Source organism: Piliocolobus tephrosceles, chromosome 9, assembly GCF_002776525.5.
Source record: "Piliocolobus tephrosceles isolate RC106 chromosome 9, ASM277652v3, whole genome shotgun sequence".
NCBI lineage: Eukaryota > Metazoa > Chordata > Mammalia > Primates > Cercopithecidae > Piliocolobus > Piliocolobus tephrosceles.
The window spans coordinates 31,425,379-31,430,265 of NC_045442.1; the positions used below are offsets into that span (position 1 = coordinate 31,425,379).

The 4,887-nt window shown below is 53.9% G+C and overlaps 1 protein-coding gene across 1 annotated transcript in view; it reads left to right on the forward strand.

Moving 5' to 3' along the window:
* The first annotated feature begins 3,072 nt into the window (after window positions 1-3,072).
* The window catches only part of PITX3 (paired like homeodomain 3), a 12,058-nt gene continuing 10,243 nt past the window's right edge, over window positions 3,073-4,887 (forward strand). Inside the window, exon 1 of the mRNA XM_023206232.3 lies at window positions 3,073-3,253. The gene's annotated coding sequence lies outside the window, so the exon portion shown is untranslated. The remainder of the gene's footprint in view (window positions 3,254-4,887) is intronic.

The following is a 4,887-nucleotide window of genomic DNA, read 5'->3' on the forward strand; positions in this document are numbered from 1 at the left end:
CAGAAGCCCTGGATATCTAATTTAAGTCTCTTCATTTTACATTATAGGAAACAGCCCAGGAGTGGAAGGCTGGGTCCATGTTCACATAACTAGTACATAGCAGAGCAGAGAGACGAACCCCTGGGACTCCTCACCCCCAGGCCAACTCTTTTCATCGCCTTTTGTCACCTCTTATGCCTTAGTATATCGGGCTTTGACTCCTGGTCTGCCTTTCATACCAAGCCTTGGACAGGCCTTATCCATCAGGCTAAATACACAGCTTAGCCTACCTCATCAGTGATAGGAAACAGAAGTCTTGTTTGCCTTAGAAACGCTAAGGGGCCTGAAGGTTGGATGCCCACCTGTTTTCACTGTCTTGCCCCCAGCTGCCTCCTCCCGTTTCAAGAGATTATAGAGGTTACTAAGCTATTTAGAATTACCTGTATTACCTGAAAGTGAGAATATGTGGGAAGAGGACAAGAGGATGGGTTTTCTCTAGCAGACTGAATCATGAAATTTCCAGCCTATTTGGGACACTAGAGCCCCAGTGTCCCTGCAGACCTGGAGAAGCTGCTGGGAGGCAGTGAAAAAAAAAAAAAAAAAAATTCTCTCCATACTTCCTCCCAATTATGGATGACCCAAGTCCAGGGAAGCTCCATAACTAACCACATAGGAATGTAGTCTCAAAACCAGATATCCAAAGACTATCCATGTGCTATGATGCTCTAGTTTTTGTTTGTTTGTTTTTTGTTTGTTTGTTTTGAGACAGAGTCCTGCTCTGTCATCCAGGATGGAGTGCAGTGGTGTGATCTTGGCTCACTGCAACCTCCACCTCCTGGGTTCAAGTGATTCTCCTGCCTCAGCCTCCCAAGTAGTTGGGAGTACAGGCATCTGCCATCACGCCCAGCTAATTTTTGTATTTTTAGTACAGACGGGGTTTCACCATGTTGGACAGGCTGGTCTCGAACTCCTGACCTCAGGTGATCCGCCTGCCTTGGCCTCCCAAAGTATTGAGATTACAGGCATGAGCCACCATGCCTGGCCACGATGCTGTAGTGTAAAATACCCATCAGACATCAGACCTGAAGAACCCCTTAATAACTCCCCACACCTGCACATTGGGCTTCTGGTCAGTGGGTCCAGCTGAGGATTTAGCCTCTCTCACCTAAAGAGAGTCAGGGAAAGAGGATATACCATCATAGCACTTCTTTCCACATTACCTCAGAGCCATTTTCTTCTTCATTTGAAAACTGAGAGTTGGTGTCCTGGGCCTGTCTCAGATTGAGAGGTCCTGGAAAGCCAATTGGAAAATTCTCTAAGTGGGCCAAAACTTCCTGCTCGCCAATATCTACTTCTACCTACCTCCAGAAATTTATCATTCTAAAAGTACGTGATTGTGCAATAGAGATGGGGAGGAGAGAGAAGACAATTCCCTAGTCCCTCCTAACCACTAATCATCATCTTACCAGGCAGAACATCTTCCTCATAGATTTCAGTGTGACATATTTATTGAGATTCTACATTATATCTGGGAATAATAGACATGGTCCTTACCCTCCTAAATTTTATTCTCATAGCAGACAACACATAAGCTGATCCCTTCAATATGGTGGGTGGTGTAATAGGGGGTATACACAGAGGGTCACGGGAGCAAGAGGCTAACCTGAGAGTTCAGAAAAGGCTTCTCTAGAGAAAACAAGGCCTGAGTGGAACATTGGAGGAGTAGGAATTGACAATACAAAGATGGGTTACTTTCACAGGAAGGGCCAAAGGTGTGCAGGAAACTACTAGGAAATTGGAGATGAAGACAAGGTCCAAAAGGTCTTGTATGCCAGACTAGGGAGCTTGACCTTTATCCTAAGGGCAATAGGAGTAACTGAACAGTAAAGACATGACTGTTCAGATTTGCCTTAGGGGCATATTGTGTGACTGGGCTGAGTCTCTTAGGAGCATCCAAGCAACACAGCCTAACTGAAAGAAGAGAAGGAGCCTGTTTCCTGGAAATTGAGGCCTAAGTCAGGGAGAGCCGAAGTCACAGTCTGCCAGGAGTCTTGGTCATCTGCGACTTGGTCATCTGTCCTGTCCCTTGGAAATTCCTAACCAGCAGGCACCAAGGCTACACCTTGCCCACAGTACTTAACCTGGTACCACCAGCGGGAAACCAGCCCTGCTGAAGGAGGGAGAGCACAGCCCAAGCAAGACAAGGGTACAGACTGAAAGGCAATCGGTCCATGCCTTTGGAGTGCCCAGCCCAAGCCCTGAGATCCAGCAGGAACCTCCTCTTAATTGTTTTGTGTGGGGAGGGAAATGATAGTTACTTGTCCAAGTTCACTCAGTGATGGTGCAGTTCGTGGCGGCGTTGGAATACCACTTTGGTTTGTCTCATTCCAAACCCTGCTGTCTCCACGAAGTCACCTTCTTGGAGAAGAAGGGGGAAATGAAGAGGAGGAAAGATATGAGGAAAAAGAGGAGCAGAGAGAAAGAGAAATGAGTCTTTTAAAGTGGCAGAGGAGGAAGGAGAATGGTAAACAGCAGGAGCGAAGCGACTGAGAAGAAGAGGAAAGAAAGGCGAGACGTGGGAGGATTGGAACAGAGACAAAAGGGAGAGGAGAGACGGACAGCGACAAGTGGAGAAAATCGGCGAAACTTGAGCGGCAGAGAAGTCTGAGCGCTGAGACCCGGCGGCCCCGTGCGCCTTCCCAGCTGGCGCCGATCCACTTTGCTCCGGGTAGCGGCCCAGCCCCACTTCGCTGTCAGTCGATCCCTTTCACCCAGGACTACGGGGACCACTCTACTCTCTCCCGCTTGGCTCTGCCTAAGCGTCCTAGCCGGAGCGCGCTCTCTGCCACGTGGGGAAGGGCGCGGCCCAGTTGCTGAGGAGCACTTCTGATTGGCCAGAGGGCGGGGTTCTTGGCGTCTCGCCGGCCAGACCCCTCCCTCATAGGCGGGGCTTGGAGATCCACAGCTGGAAAGGGCGGAGCCCCGGCAGCGCAGCTGGAAAGGGGCGGGGCCTGACGCGCGCGGCTTGCTGCGGCGGGCTGGGGGCGCACTGGTCTGCCATAAAGTGAATGGGCGCCGGCTGGGGGTGGCAGTACGCGGTGAGGCTCACTCCTTCGTCGAGTCCGAGAGAGCCGGAGCGGAGAGGCGGCCCGGGAGCAGGGGGGCGGCCCCCACTCCGGCCGGGTGCCCGGCCCCTGGCCCCTGCCTGCCCTCTAGATCGCCGCCGCCGCCGCCGCCGCCGCTGGGAGTCTGCCTGCCTGTTGCGGGACGCACTGTGAGTGTTTGACCATTCTAAGGACAGGGGCTCATGGGGCGGAGGAGCTATTGCCGGACCTTGGAATCCCTAAAACGGGACCTGGGGCAGCTGAACTCTGGTGCCTGGGGAACAGGTCGAGAACAGGGAAGGCGGACTGCAGACCTGGGGCCAGGACTTGGGAAAAGGGAAACTCAGGGTAAGAACCAGGGGATAGGGAAGAGGGAGACTCAGAGGATCCGGAACGAAGCCGGAGACTTGAAGCCAGGATAGGGGCTTCGCGAGGCAGGGAGTAGGGAGTCTGGAAACCATTACCAGAAAGCGCCCTGGAATCCCAGGGCACAGGGCAGGCGGTCAGGGAGCGAAAGGGGTTGCAGAGGCCCTGGCCAGCTGGGGAGCCGGCGGCGGCCCCCAGTGTGGGGGCAGTTGGCGGCGCCCGATGCCCTTCGGCCCAGGCTCAGACTCCAGGGGCTGGGAGCCGGGGTGCGCCTGGTCACACACGCTTCTCTTCCCAGCTGCTCCGCAGTTGGAATAGGAGCCGTGTTGTGAGAGCCCGGCCGCGACTGAGTCAGATGGCCGCTGTGCAGATCAGAGTGACCAGGCGGCGGGTATGGTGGATCTGGCTTGGGGTGTCTGAGCCCAGCTGGGTCCTCACTTGAGGCCGCCTCAGAATTGGACAGAATGTCCGCGGCGCATGGGGCTCGGAGTGGACAGAATGTCCAGGGTAGCGAAGTGGGTCTCTCCGGAGCGGGCGTGGTGTCTGGCAGTGGCGGACAGAATGTCCCTGGCTAGGTGGCATGTCCATCTACCCAGCAGCACCTGCCCAGCTGCTGCGTGTGCGATGGGGTCTGCTGCGGTGGGTCACCTCAAATCCCAGCTCACACTTTGCAAACTTGTTTCAGTTCCTTCCGGCTGCGAAGCTGCGAGCAGGGAGCGAGAGTAAAGACTGCAGCCTGGACTTGGGGTGAGGTGGGCTGGGACACATGCCCCCTTCAATTCAGAATAGATCAGAGCATCACTCTGTACTTCCAGAATCCAAATTTGAGGACAGAAGGCCAGTGAGGAGCCTGCTAGTGGGAATCAAGACCAGGAAAGGACCATCCTGGCTAACACGGTGAAACCCTGTCTCTACTTCAAATACAAAAAATTAGCCGGGTGTGGTGGCAGGCGCCTGTAGTCCCAGCTACTCGGGAGGCTGAGGCAGGAGAATGGTGTGAACCCGGGAGGCGGAGCTTGCAGTGAACCGAGATCGCGCCACTGCACTCCAGCCTGGGCGACAGAGCTAGACTCTACCTCAAAACAAAAACAAAAACAAGCAAAACAAAACAAAACAAAAAAGGAAAGGAAGGAATAGGTGACAAAAGGCAATGGGAAAACAGGAAGGAGCTGGGCACAAACCCCTGGCAGCCTCAGTTGCCTCCTAATTCCAGTACAATTAACCAGACACCCCCCAGACTCCTTGCTGGAGTATCAGCCGACCAATGGCTCCTTCCCTACAATGGGCAGGAGCCCAGGCCAGAAGAGAAAACTACAGCCCCATTAGCAAAGCAAACCCTGTGGTCCTATTTCCCTTTTGCTTCCTCAGCCCTACCAGTCCCAGCACCACCCTGGTGGCTGAGCAGAGGTGGGAAGGAGGCTCATGGAGTCCAGCTGAG